At 33.5% G+C, this 21,047-nt stretch overlaps 1 protein-coding gene across 3 annotated transcripts in view; it reads right to left on the bottom strand.

Annotated features, from left to right (window-relative positions):
• The window catches only part of ARHGAP6 (Rho GTPase activating protein 6), a 337,783-nt gene that overhangs the window by 80,866 nt on the left and 235,870 nt on the right, over positions 1-21,047 (bottom strand). The gene's annotated exons all lie outside the window — the stretch shown is intronic.

The following is a 21,047-nucleotide window of genomic DNA, read 5'->3' as shown; positions in this document are numbered from 1 at the left end:
AAAATTGATCTAATTAAAAGAGATAAGGAAGGGCACTATATCTTGCTAAAGGGTAGCATGGATAATGAAGCACTATCTATATTAAACATATATGCACCAAGTGGTGTAGCATCTAAATTCTTAAAAGAGAAATTAAGAGAGCTGCAAGAAGAAATAGACAGTAAAACTATAATAGTGGGAGATCTTAACCTTGCACTCTCAGAATTAGATAAATCAAACCACAAAATAAATAAGAAAGAAGTCAAAGAGGTAAATAGAATATTAGAAAAGTTAGATATGATAGATCTCTGGAGAAAATGTAATGGAGACAGAAAGGAATACACTTTCTTTTCAGCAGTTCATGGAACCTACACAAAAATTGACTATATATTAGGACATAAAAACCTCAAACTCAAATGCAGTAAGGCAGAAATAGTAAATGCATCCTTTTCAGACCACGATGCAATGAAAATTACATTCAACAAAAAAGCAGGGGGAAGTAGACCAAAAAATAATTGGAAACTAAATAATCTCATACTAAAGAATGATTGGGTGAAACAGCAAATCATAGACATAATTAATAACTTCACCCAAGAAAACGATAATAATGAGACATCATACCAAAATGTATGGGATGCAGTCAAAGCGGTAATAAGGGGAAATTTCATATCTCTAGAGGCCTATTTGTATAAAATAGAGAAAGAGAAGGTCAATGAATTGGGTTTGCAACTAAAAATGTTAGAAAAGGAACAAATTAAAAACCCCCAGTCAAACACTAAACTTGAAATTCTAAAAATAAAAAGAGAGATCAATAAAATTGAAAGTAAAAAAACTATTGAATTAATTAATAAAACTAAGAGTTGGTTCTATGAAAAAACCAACAAAATAGACAAACCCTTAGTAAATCTGATTAAAAAAAGGAAAGAGGAAAATCAAATTGTTAGTCTTAAAAATGAAAAGGGAGAACTCGCCACTAACGAAGAGGAAATTAGAGCAATAATTAGGAGTTACTTTGCCCAACTTTATGCCAATAAATTCGACAACTTAAAAGAAATAGAAAAATACCTCCAAAAATATAGCTTGCCCAAACTAACAGAGGAAGAAGTAAATATCCTAAACAGTCCCATCTCAGAAAAAGAAATAGAACAAACCATCAATCAACTCCCTAAGAAAAAATCCCCAGGACCAGATGGATTTACATGTGAATTCTACCAAACATTTAAAGAACAATTAACTCCAATGTTATATGAACTATTTCAAAAAATAGGGATTGAAGGAGTCCTACCAAACTCCTTTTATGACACAGACATGGTACTGATACCTAAACCAGGTAGGCTGAAAACAGAGAAAGAAAATTATAGACCAATCTCCCTAATGAATATTGATGCTAAAATCTTAAATAAAATATTAGCAAAAAGATTACAGAAAATCGTCACCAGGATAATACACTATGACCAAGTAGGATTTATACCAGGAATGCAGGGCTGGTTCAATATTAGGAAAACTATTAGCATAATTGACTATATCAATAACCAAACAAACAAAAACCACATGATCATCTCAATAGATGCAGAAAAAGCATTTGATAAAATCCAACATCCATTCCTAATAAAAAACACTTGAGAGCATAGGAATAAATGGACTTTTCCTTAAAATAGTCAGGAGCATATATTTAAAACCATCAGTAAGCATCATATGCAATGGGGAAAAACTGGAACCTTTCCCAGTAAGATCTGGAGTGAAGCAAGGTTGCCCACTATCACCATTATTATTTAATATCGTATTAGAAACACTAGCCTCGGCAATAAGAGTCGAGAAAGATATTAAAGGAATTAGAGTAGGCAATGAAGAAACCAAACTATCACTCTTTGCAGATGATATGATGGTATACCTAGAGAACCCCAGAGATTCTACTAAAAAGCTATTGGAAATAATTCATAATTTTAGCAAAGTAGCTGGCTACAAAATAAATCCCCATAAATCCTCAGCATTTTTATACATCACCAACAAAACCCAACAGCAAGAGATACAAAGAGAAATCCCATTCAGAATAACTGTTGATACCATAAAATATTTGGGAATCTATCTACCAAAGGAAAGTCAGGAATTATATGAGCAAAATTATAAAAAAGTCTCCACACAAATAAAGTCAGACTTAAATAATTGGAAAAATATTAAGTGCTCTTGGATCGGCCGAGCGAACATAATAAAGATGACAATACTCCCTAAACTAATCTATTTATTTAGTGCTATGCCAATCAGACTTCCAAGAAAATATTTTAATGATCTAGAAAAAATAACAACAAAATTCATATGGAACAATAAAAAGTCGAGAATCTCAAGGGAATTAATGAAAAAAAAATCAAATGAAGGTGGCCTAGCTGTACCTGATCTAAAATTATATTATAAAGCAGCAGTCACCAAAACCATTTGGTATTGGCTAAGAAATAGATTAGTGGATCAGTGGAAAAGGCTAGGTTCACAAGACAGAATAATCAACTATAGCAATCTAGTGTTTGACAAACCCAAAGCCCCTAACTTCTGGGAAAAGAATTCATTATTTGATAAAAACTGCTGGGATAATTGGAAATTAGTATGGCAGAAATTAGGCATGGACCCACACTTAACACCATATACCAAGATAAGATCAAAATGGGTCCATGACCTAGGCATAAAGAACGAGATTATAAATAAATTAGAGGAACATAGAATAGTTTATCTCTCAGACTTGTGGAGGAGAAAGAAATTTGTGACCAAAGATGAACTATAGACCATTACTGATCACAAAATAGAAAATTTTGATTACATCAAATTAAAAAGCCTTTGTACAAATAAAACTAATGCAAACAAGATTAGAAGGGAAGCAACAAACTGGGAAAACATCTTCACAGTTAAAGGTTCTGATAAAGGCCTCATTTCCAAAATATATAGAGAACTGACTCAAATTTATAAGAAATCAAGCCATTCTCCAATTGATAAATGGTCAAAGGATATGAACAGACAATTTTCAGAGGATGAAATTGAAACTATTACCACTCATATGAAAGAGTGTTCCAAATCATTATTGATCAGAGAAATGCAAATTAAGACAACTCTGAGATACCACTACACACCTGTCAGATTGGCTAAGATGACAGGAAAAAATAATGATGAATGTTGGAGGGGATGCGGGAAAACTGGGACACTAATGCATTGTTAGTGGAGCTGTGAACGAATCCAACCATTCTGGAGAGCAATCTGGAATTTTGCCCAAAAAATTATCAAATTGTGCATACCCTTTGATCCAGCAGTGTTTCTATTGGGCTTATATCCCAAAGAAATACTAAAGAAGGGAAAGGGACCTGTATGTGCCAAAATGTTTGTAGCAGCCCTGTTTGTAGTGGCTAGAAACTGGAAAATGAATGGATGCCCATCAATTGGAGAATGGCTGGGTAAATTGTGGTATATGAATGTTATGGAATATTATTGTTCTGTAAGAAATGACCAGCAGGATGAATACAGAGAGGACTGGCGAGACTTACATGAACTGATGCTAAGTGAAATGAGCAGAACTAGGAGATCATTATACACTTCGACAATGATATTGTATGAGGACATATTTTGATGGAAGTGGATTTCTTTGACAAAGAGACCTGAGTTTCAATTGATAAACGATGGACAAAAGCAGCTACACCCAAAGAAAGAACACTGGGAAACGAATGTGAACTATCTGCATTTTTGTTTTTCTTCCCGGGTTATTTATACCTTCTGAATCCAATTCTCCCTATGCAACAAGAGAACTGTTCGGTTCTGCAAACATATATTGTATCTAGGATATACTGCAACATATCCAACATATAAAGGACTGCTTGCCATCTAGGGGAGGGGGTGGAGGGAGGAGGGAGGGAAAAAAAAATCGGAACAGAAACGAGTGTCAATATAAAGTAATTATTAAATAAAAATTAAAAAACAAAAAACAAAAAACAAATAAGTAAATTAGTGACAAAGCTGGGATTATATATCAGATCTTCTGTTTTTGAGACTGGTTGTTTTCCCATTATATCACATCTTTGCCTTTAATTTTTTTCTCCGTGGTTATCTTTCATTTTTCTCCTGGAATTTTTGTGAATGTAGTTTTGTGGTGCACATGGAGATTATGAAAATAGTAAATACAGTTTTATTTCAAAAAAAAAAAAGGATCCTCATAAGCCACATAGTTTCTTTAAAAACTACAATAAGCATTCCCTTTGTTTTGTTGTATATTTTATTTGTTTATTCTGTTTACTTGTTTATTTATTCATTGGTTCTTTCCACGTCACTTAAACCTTCGTAATGTATCCAAACATAAATATGCCATCAAAACAAGATATCATTGATGATCAATTACTTTAACTGGTCAAAAATGGATCGGGCATTAGTTGTTAATAATCTCTAAATGTACACAAAATATCCAACTGACTTTTTAATAACTTTTTTTTATTGAACTAAACATGAAATAAGAAAAAACAGAATAGAAAAAGAGAGACAGAAAAGGAAAATAAAAACAAAGTAAAACATTGTCATGTGCATAGCAGAGCATCAGGGAGGATCAAAATATATAATAATAAATTTCCATTTCAAGAAGGCATATATAAATAGAAGAGATTATATTCAGGACTACATCTTTCTTTACTTCCTTGTAGGTTATTCTTTTTTTCTATGCTGTGCACTTTTTACTTTAATTCTTTCCCCCCCTTTCAGCCCCCTCCCACTTCTCCATAAGCAGGCTACAGTTAAGCACAGATATATTTATATATACTTTTTTTCATTCAATATTATGGATAATTTTGCTGGAAGTAATATTTTTGATTGCAGGTCTAATTATTTTGATTGCCAGTATATATTATCCCAGATATCCCAGATTTGTGGTTTTTTATTGTGTCTACTCATAAATTTTGTATAATTCTAACTGTAGCTCCTGCATATTTGAAAATCTTTTTTTGTTTCTTGTACAATTTTTTCTTTGATCTGGGGTTTTGAAATTTGGCAGCAATATTCCTATGTGTTTTCCACAAAGGATCTTTTTGAGGTAGTGATCAATGGATTTTTTCCTATTTCTATTTCCCCCTCATATTCTATCACTCCAGGACAATTTTTATTATTATTATTTCTTGTATTACTATGTCATGGATCTTTTTCTGGTCACAGTTTTCAGGTAGTCCAATTATTTTTATATTTCTTCATCTTGATCTGTTCTCCAGCTGTGGTTTTTTTTTTTTTTATGTTTCACATTCTGTTCTTTTTTTTTTTTTTCATTCTCCCTCTATCTATAACTTCTTAGTTTCTTATATGTTCACTGGCTTCTCCTTGTTCAATTCTAATTTTCAAAGAATCATTTTCTTCTTTAAGATTCTGCATCTCCTTTTCTAGTTGGTTAACTTACCTCCATCCATAATCTTGTTTTTCTTGAATGGTTCTTATTTATCTAGTTATTTTTTTCCCTCAGTCTTTCTCACTTGATTTTAAAGCCTTTTTTTTTTTTAAAGTTCTTCTATAATTTTTTTCTGGGCAGGTAGCCATTAAACATTATTTTTTTAGGGGCAGAAAAGATTTTTACTTCGATGTCCTTGTCTGAAAATACTAGCCTTCCTTATTCCCATAGTATGTTTCTATGGTTGGATTCTTTCTTCTTTGCTTGTTCTTTATTTTTAAATGAGAACAATTAGTGTAAGCACCTCTAATACTGGGTTTGGGGATGCCCCTCTCCCCTCCAAACTAGATTCTCAAACCAAAAATTACACACTCCTGCAAGTATCAGCAGCCATCAGCATCCCTACCCCATTGTTTCTGCATCTATTAAGTGTTCTGGTTTCTTCTTCATACTGGGGTGAAAATCTTATCCCCTTTCCCAATTCCTAACTCCCTCTCTCCATATACTCATTTCTCTCTCCCTCTTATCTTTCTCCATACTCTTATTCCTCACTATTCATTTAAGCTTTAATCCTTCATAGATCTCCTTTGTTCTCCCATTTTATTATGTTCTTTGATACTACCTTCTCAGCAACAGCAGCCTGGCTTTCCTAATCACCTGAGTTTCCCTCAGTCTTCCCAGACTCCTCTCTTCTTCCCCTCCACCACTGCCCATGCTGTCTGGGAGGTGAAAATTTCAGTGATTACAGTTAGGGCTCTGGCCAAAACCAGCTAGCTTCAGGATTCTCCACTTTCTGTTTCTGTGGAGCCTAGCGGCATTTCACACTGGTAAAACCCAATTCTGGGGTCTTTCTTTGGGTCTTAAGAGGGTAATTCCTTCTGGTTTTTGCATACAAAACTAGCACACTGGTCTTAATCATTTTTAAAATTGAACTTAATTTTCACAAATGGATACTGTATAAAGAAATTACATTAAGAGTAAATTATATCATAAAAATAATACACAAGGGGTATTAAAGCTAAGAGTTCCCAGTATGAATAAAGTAAGAAAAGTAATTGATTTTCTTTTCCTTACTAGTTTCTGTGTAAGGACAGGTGGTCCTAACTCCTGTCAGCCACATACTAATTTTACAGGTGTTTCCTGATCACCTTGTCTTTCTCCAAATGGGAGGCAGCTGCGTTAGAACATTTGTCAATAGGATGTGATCTAGGGTCAACTAATGTCCACTGGGTCCCCCATATTTTTATTCACCAGATTTGATTCTAAGTTATTCACTGATGTATTTATATCCTGACTCCTTTTTGCTGACATATTTAATGTGACTGAATCACCCCCAAATGATGCTAGAACACAGCTGCAATAAAATTCCTGGGACATAACAGAATGTTACCATGTGTCATGTTAGGAATGTGTTTCAGGATTATGCAGCTGTCATCTTAATATGTGGAAGGTGTGCAGCAGGAATGCTGGCAATATTGGAAATCCTTTAGCTCAGGAATTAGGAAGACAAATTCAAGTTTAGAAAGAACATAGAAGAAGATACTGAAAGGAAGGAGGGACAATCTAATAAAAATCTGAGGGCGAGATCCTGGTATCTGGAAAAGGCAAACTTTTCAAATACAGATGAACAAACTCATAATTCTAGTGGACATTCCTGAAGTTCTTGAACAGTATCTTGATCTCTGACTTTTTAAATCCACAGACAATTACGTCTGGGAACTTAGCAGACAGATTCACATTGACTAACTAATCATATAAGGAAAATCTCTAAAGAAATTCTTCCATACTGAAATGAAAATTCATAAAGGTGTGTTTAATGTCTTTATAAAAAAGGTTTGCTATATATTTCATCTAATCTTAACTAGGACCCCATTGCCCCATGATAATACTTTTAGTCATTCCTGATTAACTCTCTGTAGCTATCTTACAGAGTGTTACAGACTTTCTAATCTTTCTTCAAAAATCCTATGTCAGCTCCTCTTCTCTCAGCAGAAATCTTTACTCCTATTTTACTGAGATACTAGTCCATATATTCTCTCTTCTTATGTATCACATAAATAGGGTCATAAGATTAAGGGTTGAAAGGGACATTAGGTAACTTTTTGCAGAAATCTAGGGCCTTAAGGAGAGACAGTAGAGAGTCATTGCTTTGGGGGATTGGGAGACTGGGACCTGAGTGTGTTACATGCAAGGGGTCTTCTGGGTTTTCCTTATCTCTTGTTATTTTGAGATGACACTAGAAGATGGTACTAAGTATGAATCAAATGAGGCTAGGGGACCTGAACAATTGGTATTTATTGATCTAGATTCCTAGACAGGTTTCTTTCATCCTTCTATCTTCTACCTTGACTCAGCCTCCCAGTGCATGTTGTGGCAAGTAATAGAATGACACTAGTGATCTTATAGCAACTCCATATTTATTCATCTCAGGACAAGGAAGGTGATGGGAGGAATTTAAAATCAATTGCTTCTCCCCCTTAGGCTACAGAAAACTTCTAATTTTAGTTTCCTTTATGTCAATGATTTAAAGGTAATTCATACTGGGGTGAAAATCTTGTCCCCTCCCCAATTCCTAACTCCCTCTCTCCATATTCTCATTTCTCTCTCCCTCTTATCTTTCTCCATACTCTTATTCCTCACTATTCATTTAAGCTTTAACCCTTCATAGATCTCCTTTGTTCTCCCATTTTATTATGTTCTTTGGGATCTCCAAACTATTATTAACAAACTCTTCTATAGTTTATGTCTCTGTATTAATGTCCAGTATTGAAAAGAAGAAGTGGCTCTTTCCAGGCACACTCTTCCCTCCCTTCATCTCCTTCCTCATTTCTTTCCACCCTCCTCCTTACGTGTGTGTGTGTGTGTGTGTGTGTGTGTGTGTGTATGTGTATGTTCAGTGCCTATCTTCTTCTATGTTTCATTGGAGTGGGGAAGATCCCTGCCCCCAACCCTTTCATTTCTCTTTCTACTTCAATCATGTTAAACATATTCTTCATTCTCTTTGTGACCTCCAGTCCCTATATTCAATTCTAGTTCTCCTTATCTATCACCCATACTCTGGTCCTCCTTTTCTTCCTTCACAATCCTAATCCTTTAGTTGACCAATTCAATTATATCTTCTGTCCTCCTTAAACCCTTGTCCTTTGTACTACTTTATCTTATGCTTTCACAATCCACAACCCTGGGTTACCTTGATCATCTGCTCCTATTTGCTTAGTCCTGAACAATGCTTGAAAACATTTCCAAGGCAATCAGTCCATTATATATTTCATCTAATCTTAACAGAGACCCCACTGCCCCATGACAATACTTTTAGTCATTCCTGATTGTCAACTTTCTATTGCTATCACACAGACTGTTACAGACTTTCTCATCTTTCTTTAAATATCCTAAGCTAGCTCCTCTTCCCTCAAGTGAAAATCTTAACTCCTACTTTACTGAGAAATATGTAGTCCATATACTCTCTTACATACAAATAATCTTACATTATTCTTCATTCATATGTCTTTAATTTCATTCTCTAGGAGAAAATGGATCTTTTCTTCTACCACTCTGGAGCTAGGTGGCCCAAATTCTCAATATGAAACTATGAGTCTATTTCCTTTCCATCTCCTCTCAGAATTTCCCCACTCAAATATTTCCCCTTTTTTCATATTCAATGTCTTCTTATTGATAGGTTAGTTTTCAAAATAACTAGAATTTGCATAATTTTTAAAAATTTGCAAAACACTTTAAATATAATTTTCTCATTTGACTCTCAAAATAATCCTGTGGGGCAGATGTTATTTCTCTAATTTTACAATGAGCCACAGAAAGGTTATATGATTTATTCACACTAGTAATTAAGTGAAACAGCGTTAAAAATTGTCTTTTTTGACTCACTGTCCAGCACTAGATATACTGTACCACTTAGAAGTCTATAAAAGCATGTCATTCCCCAGCTCCAAAAACAAAAGGAAAAAAAAAAGGAAAAAAATCCAAACACTTCTTCTGTACTAGTCCTATCATTCTTTCCTGGATTATCACCTGTTTGCTTTCTTCCCCTGTCCTGCCACATACCAGTTATATATGTGTTCCCCAAGAAATATGTCTTAGGGTCTTTCTCTCTTGCTAGTCTTCCATGAGTTTAATAATCATCTTTACATAGTTTACATTAAATCTAGATTTATAGTCTTAATCTGAATTCCAGTTACACATCTCTTATTATTTGCTGAACATATCTATCTGAAAGTCCCATAGGCACCTCAAATTAACTTACCAAAACGAAACTCTGTCTGTTAAAAATGTCACAATCCTTGTATCTCTATAGGTTCACAACACCAGTCACAAAATGTTATCTAAATTTGAGCAATTGTAGCCAATGAATTTTTTCTTTAAGGAAAACATCTTTTAATTTAGATTACCTTCTCACAGTTGGTACAATTTAAATAGAATTCAGAACAGGATGTTTTATTTTGGGGGAGAAGGTTGTTTTTTATTTTTTGTAAATGTTATTCTTGTTTGAATCACCCTAAAACTTAAGACTTAAAGAAAGTAAATTTAGAGCAAATAAAAAATGACAGCTGGTCCTTTGACTCAGAGACCATTGTTATTTATGTGACATATTAAAAGACAAAATCAAAACAAAAGAAACCAGCAGCATTTAAGGACATTTTATTTCTATATAAAACACATTTCAAATTGTATGTGATATCTTGATATCTACTAAGAAGTAAAGAAAGCTGTTCTTAGGATCATTCATGCATATTAAGAATTATAGTAGGTATTTCCAAGAAAATTTAAGTTTTAAAAAGAAATTCTCTAAAGAGATGTTATAAACTCAGTCTAATCATCAATTTCTTTTTCTTATTGTAGCACATCATAAAAATATTAAAGACATTTAATGAAATTAGATATACTTCTGTGTTACTTAGTGTCTTTATTTAGGTTTATAGGTCCTTGAAATATTAAAGCACACAAAAGAAAAATTATTCCTCCTTAATTTGTCTTTATTTAGGTTTATAGGTCCTTGAAATATTAAAGCACACAAAAGAAAAATTATTCCTCCTTAATTTGTAGTATAAGTAATCTACTTAAGTTATCAATACTTTAAGTACTTTCAGAAAGATAGTTACAGCAGAAAGGAAATTTCCTTCCCAGTGTAGCTTTTTCCTCTGATAGAAAGGAAGTCTAATTGAGTTTAAAAGGTTAGAGGCTATAAGATTATTATATTAAAATAATTATTCTTATGCATTAACAATAAAACCCAAGAATCATTTAATCATTATATAAAATAACAAAACACACCAAATACTTTGTTACTAATCTAATCAGAAGTAAATATGGCTTGAATAAGGACAAATACACAGTAATAAGGCAAAAGTGATAAGGCATAAGTTTCAGTTATCAAAATGCAATTACAAATCAAGATTAATTGGTTGTCTTGATTTTTATATAGCAAAATAAAAAAGAAAGGAAATACGATGTCATTATTTTATCTTTATATCTACTTCTAGAGCAGATGGCACAGAAATAATATTTTATCATTTCCCAGTTATTCAAATAAGGTCTATGCCTCTCTAAAAGCCTTTCATTCATTCATTCAAAACATTTTCTTTTTAAAAATTTGAAAATTGTCAAATGCTTATCAAATCCATGTGTGATGCATGTTTAATGGGAGAAAAAAAGTTACTGAAAAATATAAATAACCAAGGTTCCAACAGGGTCTTGATAGTACAGAATGATGAAATAATTTAGTATTATAAAATATAATAGGGATAAATGAAAAGAAATGTACAGTTGTATTCATAGACTCAAATGTACAAGCACAAAGTAGGGGATAACACTGCTAGAATCAGGGGTATCATCAAGGGTCTGAATACTCACTATAAGTGCACAGGATGAACTTGGCAATCTGAAAAGTAATGGAAATTTAGGCTGTATGCATGGAAGTATATTATTCAGAAGGAAGGTAGTGATAATGTCTCTATAATCTACACTAATTAGACCACGGTGTTATTTAATCCTAAACCCTATTTTTGAGGAAGATACTTGACATGTTGGACATGTCACTCTGGAGGCTAAAATTGGAAGGGAACTGAACACCTTGCCACATGAGAAGCAGCTGAAAGAACTGAGATTTACCCCTTGAGAAATAAAGAATTGGGGTTGGGTGGGTATGGATATGATGGATATATTCAGAGATTTGAAAGACTAGCATTGGAAGAGGAAGTAAAGTTATCCCTTCCTTAACAGGCTAGAAATAGAAATTTTGGGGAATATCAAAGAGCCAGATTTTACAAATCCTTTGACAAAAGGAAATTTTCCCCCCTAAAAATCAGAGGATTTAGTACTGAAATAAACTTTCCTAAAAATAGTGAGCATTCTGTTATTAGAAGTATTCAAGCAGAGATTAATGTCAGAGCTGTAGTTAAATGGATTCGTTGCATTGGAATAAGGTTGGAGTAGATAACTTTTAAGGACACTCCCAACATGAAGATTCTATGATTTTATATAATGTGTACAGGTATGTATATATAAGTCACTTTTCTTAATGTGGATTTTAAAAATATGCCACTCAAAATCATTTCAAAGAAAGCTAAAGAATTCTTCTAATTCTTAACTCATTTTAGTGAAGAAAATACTCCTCTTCTCACATGGTGTTACTGTGTCTAGAAAAATGGGAAAAACATTTATTTGGCATAATGTTTTGTCTACAAGGGTTGTGTTTCTTGACCATTTAGGGAATAAAACTGAGCCTGTTTTTCAATGAAGGGTTAGTTGTACATAGTATATAAGGGAATTATCTAGGAGATAAGTGTCATACCCACAGCTCATCTATCAAACTCAAATAGCAGAGACTACTGTCTGCATAACTCACGCTTTTTCTAACTTGTGAAAGAGCAGTTGGTGTTTCTTAATTGATGTTTTGTGAATATTTATTTTTATTGGCCATCCAGAACACTATATTACCAAACTCAAGCATTTTATCAAATGAAAAACTCCAAAGATGGGTTTCTAATTTTTTGTTACCCATGAGTGGGAATTTGATATCTTGTGAACTAAAATATATCTGGAACTAAGAGTTAGGAGCTAAAATGTAAAGCATGAATGGGAATGACTTAAAAGATAGCATTTCCAAGAACATTCAAAACTATTTGTGGACCATTAGGTTGGAATTATTGTGAAATTGTAATGGGTCTACATAGTCAAGTTCTAAAGAAAAACATACATATAATTCAAACATGACTGCAATTTTTATGTTATTTATTTATTTTGGAAAGGGAAAGGATCACAAGGAAGTTTGACATCAGTTGGTATTTTATTAACCACTATCCCCCACTCTGAAACTTTTATTTTACTGATCAGAGTTGGAGGAAGTTATTTAACCATGCTTTCTGGGTACAATATGAATTCAGGTTACACAATTTCACTTGGGTCCTTACTGCAGCAAAGTAATCCTTGTATTTCTCCTTTAGTTAATTCCTATTTTATTTCCCTCTGATGCTCTTCCAAGAATTCTCTTCTCTTCTTAGCATTCCTCAAGTTTCCTTTCTCAAGCTCTCTCAGTTAAAGATCTTAATTTTTATTTTACTTGAGTATTCGAAGTCACTTCTTTTAGGTCCCTCTTCTCTCTTCTTAAATTCTAAACCTCTTGACATTATTTTTCATTCTCTTATTTCTCTCAGTCTTTGATAATGAGATAGATATCCCTTTTCCTTATCCAGGCCAAACCTTCTTTATGTGACCTTCATACTATTTCCTCCCATCTTCTCAGCAAATTATCTTTTTCAATCATCCTTTTTCTTTCATCTTCAACTTTTTTTATTTACTAGGTCTTTCTTTACTGCCTTAAAAAATTTCAGTGATGACATCCCATACCAAAATAAGGTCAAAATGAGTATATGATTTGGGCATAAAGAGTGATAGCATAAGCAAACTAGGAGAGCAAGAGATAGTTTGTCTATCAGATCTTTGGAGAAAGGAGATATTTGTGACCAAAGAAGAACTAGAGAACATTATGAAATGCAAAATAGACAACTTTGATTACCTTAAATCAAATAATTTTTGCACAAACAAAACTAACACAAACAAGATTAAAAGGTAAGTACAAAGCTGGGAAATTTTTTTTTTTTTTACAGCTAGTGTTTTTGATAAAGTCTTTATTTCTAAAATATATAAAAAACTATGCAAAATTTATAAAAAATATAATTCATTCCCCAATTGATAAATGGTCAAAAGATATGAACACACAATTTTCAGATATGAAAAAATGTTTTAAATCATTATTGATTAGAGAAATGCAAATTAAAACAACTCTGAGTTACCACATCATACTTTTCAGAGGGGTTATGGTGACAGGAAAAATAATGATAAATATAAGAGAGGATGTGGGAAAACAGGAACACTAATGCATTGTTGTTAGAGTTGTGAAATGATCCAACAATTCTGGAGAGCAATTTGAAACTGTGCCCAAAGTGCTCTAAAATTGTGTATACCCTTTGTTCCAGCAGTGTCACTACTGGGTCTGTATCCCAAGAAAATCGGAAAGGACTCACATGTGCAAAAATGCTTGTAGCAGCTCTTTGTGTGGTGGCAAAGAATTGGAAAATGAGAAGATGCCCATTAATTAGGGAATGGTACATGAAAGTAATGGAATATTATTGTTTTATAAAAAAACGATGAACAAGATAATTTTTAAAAGTCCTGGAAAGATTTACATGAACTGATGCTGAACAAAACAAGCAGAACTAAGAATGTATATATATAATAATATACTGCACACAGTAATAGCAAGATTGTGGTGGTCAACTATGAAAGACTTAGTTCCAAGGCAATTTCAATAAACTTTTGACAGAAAGTGCCATCTGCAGCCAGAGAGAGAACTATGGAGATTGAATGTAAATCAACACCATGCTATGTTCACTCTTTTCTGTTATTTTTTTTCCTCTCATGGTTTTTCCATTTATGCTGATTTTTCTCTCTCAACATGATTCATAAAGAAAATTAATGTACATGTGTAACCAAAAAAGTAAAACAATTAAAATTTTGAAAATTCTGGGATGCTCATCAATTGGAGAATAGCTGAACAAATTTTGATATATGATTGTGATATAATACTGCTCAATGATTTAAGAAAGATACAGAAATACTTGTATGAAATAATGAAGAGCAAAATAAGCAGAACAAGAGAACATTATATATAGTAACATTGGTATTGTTTTAAGAATTACTTTCAGCAAATAAGTCACTTTAGTTATGATAACTATCTAAATTAATAATAAAAGCCATATGAAAAAAAATCTATCTGTATCCAAAGAAAGTACTAACAAATATAAGTGTAGAGAATAATTTTACATATATGTTGGTTAGTTGGTTGTTATCCTTCATTCTCAAAGAGGATCAAAATGATATCACTGTGTTAGAGTTGAGTTATAGTGTGTTCATTTGTGGCTGATCAGACCAACACAAGCTCAGAATGCTTTGTCATAAGTCAGATACAAAGAATCCCTATGAACATTTGGATTGGCTTCTCTTAACTTCATGTATCTCTCATTTCTTCTGGGCTACTTCAATTCTGCTTTGCTCATAGAGCACAGCACTTTCTCTGATGAGGACAGGTCACGTGTGGGTGATCTTGTGCCAATGTCTCCCATGTAATACAATTGATTCTACCTATTTTTGTCTATTGGTAGCCACTTCTGGGATGCGAGACAGAATGAAGAGAAGGAAAAAAAAGCAGAAAAAAGAAATAGCCAGATGTACATAGTGAATTGTACATTTGCAGTCATCTTTTTTTATTGTACTATCTACATTAATTGTTTTTACTTCCTTTTTTCTTATTTTTCATCCCTTTGAAATCTGGCTTCCAAATTACTTACTCAACTAAATCTTCTCTCTCCAAAATTACCAATGATCCCTTAATTGCCAAATCTGAGGGTCTTGGTAACTCATCCTACATATTATTTCTGTTGATTATTTCCTAAATACTCCCTCAAGATGATCCCCTCTTGGTTCATCTCTTACTTGTCTGAACTCTCTCAGTTTCTTTTGCTGGCTCACCATGTGATATAATGTGTGGTATCACATTTCTAATTTGTGATAGAATTCTAATTCTAAATTGTGACTTTATTCATTCTTAATCAGTTTATCATCATTATGTAGATGATATGGGAATTGTGAGAATTGAGTGAACCATACTGATTCCATCTTGTGACTCAATTCTGGAGCCAACTCAGTAAACTTTCTTTTTTTTTTATGATTATACAATCCATTTAATCATATGGTTTTCTTATAGAGGGGCATAGTCTGTAGGGCTGCCAGATGATTCAAGGGATCCTGATCTCTGCCATGTGGTCAGTTCCAGACTTCCTCAACCAAGGGAAACTTTGAGTCTCCCTCAACCAAGAGGAACCCCCAATCAATGGGCAAATTTTAAGCCTGGGATAGCAGTCAGATTATCCAGTGAATCCTCTAGTAGATCCCTTAAAATCCCATGGCAGTTATAGAAAACAGAGAGGAGGGGCTATTGCGAGTCATTGTATATATTAGAAAAGTTTTGGCTAGAGTTTTTATTTACTTCCCATTACTGGGTCTGGTTGCAGAATTCAGGTGCAAGGCCAGTGCAGATGGTTAGATGTTGACACACTTAAGGCTGTGTTCTGGTCAGTATAAGGAAGTTCCCAGACACACAATGTTATTTGCTGGACTCTGGGCCTTGTAATGACTTTCACTCTAATAGTGTAACCCGAAATTCTTGTTATGACTTTTGCCTATTAAGATCCCACACTTGATTCTCAGCAATAAAATTCCAAGGGACTCGATGGAAAATGCTGATCACATCCATAGAAAGAACTATGGGGTTTAAATACAAGCTGAAGCATAGTATTCTCACTTTTTTGTCTTTTTTCTTTCTTGTGTTTTCCCCCTTTCTATCTATTTCTTTTTCCACAACACAACTAATGTGGAAATCTGTTTAACATAATTGTACATGTATCAGTAAATTTTCTATTCAATTTTGGAGTCAAGTCAATTTCTGTCTTTTGAGAAAACTTTATTCAAGTATGGGAATTATGAGAAACTTTTTTCATATTGTGTAAATCTAGCCTTGTGTGGATGAGAAGCTAGACTACTTATATCTCTTGCTTAGAGACCTTTAAGGATCAACATCATGTTGACCAGAAATCCAGTCAGATCCAAAGATTGATGCAAGGAGTTTTCTCACAATTGTACATTTTGAGCAGCCAATATAGCTTACCTGAAAAGTGGTTTCATACTGGTTATTTACTGTTTCTTATTCCTTTTATTTAATATAGACACTTGGTGGGTAAGACGTGATATGTCTTTTTTTTTTTTTTTTGTTTCAGGGAAATGTACCTATTTATTCTCTTCCTCCTTATTTGGAAAGACTTTAATCTTTCCTCCAATTAGATATCAAATTATGTAATCTTGTTTCTTGATTTACATCCTGTTAATTGTTTGCTTTTAGCACATAAAAATCTGTCTCCCCCTACCTTTGGGGTCTGGTGCCATGCTGAGGAGACCTGGTCTCAATTTGTTATATCATTGGAATTCATTGCTTAATAAATCTATATGCTTGGAAAGTCAAACCTTTGTCCTAGTCTTTCTTTTGAACTATGGTCTTACATCAACAAAAGTCTAAGAGGTATTTCAAACTGGATACCTGACAGACATCTCACACCAAAATGTCTAAAACAGATTTTATCTCTCTACTTATATAGCTACCATTTTAGCTCAGACCTCTGTCACCTTCTGCCTCAATTATTACAAAGTTTCCCAACTAGTCTCCTTGCCTTAACTTTCCCCCCAATACAAGTCTATTCTCCATATTACTGTAACCAAAATAAGATCTAACCTTCACATTCATATAATAAACTCCAGGAGATCCCTGGAGTGTTGGAGGAGAACTAGCTTTCCAGTGTAAGCTTTCCAGCCCCTTTCCAGGGCTACTCATCTATCTTCACTCATTCTCATATGTGGCTCCAAAAAGCTATAGCTTACCTAGTTGCTACTACCCAGTAAACTGTCTAGGCAATCAGGCTAAACAGGAGGATAACTGACACCTCAAACCTGTGGGTGAATAAAGGGAATGTCTACCCCAAGCATGTGAAGACTTTATCCCGTAGAATAGGCTGATGAGAACAATTTGTTTCAATAGTCATGAAAGTGTCTAAAGCAGGTGGTATAAAACACTTAGAACTTTATCAGACATCAGAGAGGTCAAGGTCTTCTATTGTATACTGGGTCATCACCAGTTACCCTGACTTTTGTCTTGTCACTGGATTTCTATGATTCTGGAAGAGAAAGTGAGGCTGATGACTTTGTGCAGCTCTCCTTAAATCCAATTCATGTGCAAGTCAAGACATCTTCCAATGATGTCATTGGTCCTCTTTGAAAATGAAGGATGGACAACAATTGCCTGACATAAAAATAAGCTATAAACTCTCTTAAGGTTGGAAGTCCTTTGCAACTTAGCCCCAACCTATCTTTACAGACTCTTTATAATTCCTTTCCCTCTTGCAGTTTGCAATCCAGTCAAATTGATTATCTTCATGCCTTTGCATTGACCACCTCCAAGCTTGGAATATATTTCTTCCTCACCTTATATTCTCAGAGTACCTTTTAACTTTTCAGAAATAGATTATATATCAGTCAATCAATTAGCATCTATTAAGTATTTACTCTGTGCTCTTATTATACAAAAACAAAAGACAGTCTCTACTCTCAAAAAGAAGATAGCTGATAGATGATTTAAGACATCTATGGGATAGCCAGTTTGAGATGTCCAATAGACAGTTAAGGATTTGAGGTTAGAGGTCAGAAGTGAGGTTAGATCTGACAATTAAATCAGAAAATCATCTGCATAAAGATCATAGATGAATCCATGGGTATTAAGAGAACACCAAGTGAAATAGTCTAAAGGAGGAAGAAAAAGAGAGCTCAGGATAAAGTCTTGGGAATTTAACCCATGGTTAATGAGTGTGACCTTGAGGAAAATACAGCCAATAAAACTGAGAAGTCTAACAGTAAGGAGAACTGAATATTAAAAATAATTTTGTGAATAGGAATTGTTACATTTATAGTATCTGATATATAAAAGGCATTTAATAAATATTTAAATGAGTCATTATGCTTAAAGAATCACAGGACAACAAAGTTATTAGTTCTAGTGCAAGAAATAGAAAATATCATTGGTTAGGAAGTCATAGGAATGAATCAATTTAGAAAGTGGGAAATGAGGAAAAATGCAAGAAAAATCTCAAGTTTAAGAAGTAGAGAAAGAGAAATACAAGTAGACTGTTCTGAAGCTTTTACTTGCTCAGGTACTCATTCAATAGTTAACACTGATAATCATCTCAGCCTGAGAGGAAGAGTTCTCCATTTTTCTACTTGCAAGTAGAAAAATACAACAAGCAATGAAGCATCTAGAAACCAAATTTTGAAGCTGTGTCTTTACATGTCCAATAACATACTATATTTATAAAAGTGGTGCTTTATAGCAAGCTGTCTTTACTTAAAAAGAATTCCAGCAGATTCTTTCATTTCAGCATTAAAAATAAATAACAGATGGAAATGTTTCCAACAGCATAGCATTTTCACTGTGCTATTTGGAAGGTAAGTGTAGACATGCCCTAAAGTACTGCATTTAGTGTTTTTAAGGATCTACTGAAAAGGAATGGAGACAATTGCCCAACTAAATTATGTTCAAGGTTCATTACAAGAATAGACCTTTTATTGCAAAAACATTTCTGGTTATTGTGATCTTCATAGTTTGGAAACACAGAACTACATTTCAAATGACTCAGTCAAGCATTTGAAGCATGATTCCAGATTAAAGTGGTTTTATATCATGCAGGTCAAATTCAACAATAATTTCCAGACTTTTTTTTTTTATCTTATTGCATATTCAAGCCTGCAAATTTGCTCCTTCAAGAAATGGCAACAAACATGAGCTTAATGTTATTATATATCTTTTTAAAACTGTCTGGTTTTTATTTACACCTATACAGTTTACAAATATTCATTGGACTTGGGGACTTCATTTCTTCAAAAGACCCACACATATTTCTTCAGGTTCTTTTGTAATCTCTCAAAAAGGGAATGTGGAGAGACTTACACTAATGCATTTATGGAAAAGTCTAAAGAAAAAATGTGGGATTTTGCTAATTCAGAAGATAATTCTTTTTTAAGACTAAGAATTATTTTTGAGCAAGATTCCCTTAGTGGATCTGAATGGAAATCTTGATCTCTTTCAGTTATTTAAAACCCCAATCCACAAGAGATTGTATCATACCCAGTACATAGTTGCAGTTTGCCTCAACTTTTTGGGACGGCTCTTTTTGAAGGATGATATATTTTTTTGGCATCACTGACCTCAAAGCATGTTCTGTGAATGAGGTAGTGGTTACAGTGAATTCAATCTACTATGATTTGAGAGAATCCAATCAATTTGGTCCCTTCGTCATCCTCAGAAATCTCCATGAGATGATAGACGTTACCTTGGATAGGGATTAAGATCTGGAGTTTTTTTCTTTGATTATGCTACCAACTAGTAATGTGATTTCATGCAAATTGCTTCACTTCTCTAAACTTTCATTTTCACAATAAGAAAAAAAATGGTTTGGACTACTTATGTAGTCCAATTATTTTCTAAGGTTTCTAAGGTTCTATCTCTAAAGTCCTATGATTCTATAAAAAGCAGATTCCAGAAGAAGAAATCAATAGTCTAAGTCACCATAGATTGAAGAAATGAAAGTTAAAACAAAGCAGAAAAGAATATACAAGAATCATGTAATTTTGAAAAAAATGTTAAAAATGCACACAATTATAAATGGAAAGTGACAATTATTTTGAGAAGACTTATTATAATATAATAATGATTCACTTGTGAAGCTGAAACTGGAGATTCTCATACCATCTTTATTTCCTGTGATAAGTGCTAGAATCTCAGATATGAAAGAGACCTCAGAAGTCAAGATTCATCTAGTAGAGCTCCTACCCAAGAAGGAACTTTTAAAAAATATTTTATTTCATCAGTTCTTCACTTGATTTTGTAGTGAAGAGATTCTCATTATCAACTGACCAAATTCATTTCAATTTGGGACAATTCTATTTTCCAGGAAGCTTTCTTTTACAAACTAAACCTGTCTCTCTGATATCCTCAGCTATTGTTTCAAGTTTACCTCTTTGGAGTCAAACAAAATCAAATCTAACCTTCCTTCAAAAACTCAAAAATCATTAGTTTCCTAAGTATTCTCTTTTCTTGGCTAAATGAACCCATTTCTTTCAATCAATTCTCATTTGGCATAGTTTTCAGTCCACTTCCATATGGGTCACCATACTCTGGACAGGTTCCAACATGTTATTGTTCCTTCTAAAATGTAATGCTCAGAAATGAACACAATATTGAAGATGAAGTCCAATCAGGACAAAGTACAGCAGTACAACCACCTTAAATAGCTTTTTGCTCCTCAGTTACCTTGTCCCACAGCTGACAACTATAGGCTGCTAAATCCTCAGGTCTTTTCTAGATGAACTACTTTTTAGTCATACTTCCAGTGGCTTTTGCTTACACACTTGATTTTGTTTTTAATCCAAGTGTAGTGGTTTCAATTTATCCTTGTTAAAGTTTACTTTATTACATTTGGCCCATCATTCTAGGGTGTTGAAACATTTGTGG

This window comes from Antechinus flavipes, chromosome 3 (assembly GCF_016432865.1).
Source record: "Antechinus flavipes isolate AdamAnt ecotype Samford, QLD, Australia chromosome 3, AdamAnt_v2, whole genome shotgun sequence".
In the NCBI taxonomy this organism is placed as follows: Eukaryota; Metazoa; Chordata; class Mammalia; order Dasyuromorphia; family Dasyuridae; genus Antechinus; species Antechinus flavipes.
Note: the sequence above shows the minus strand (reverse complement) of the source record. Positions and strands in the feature narration are given on the sequence as shown.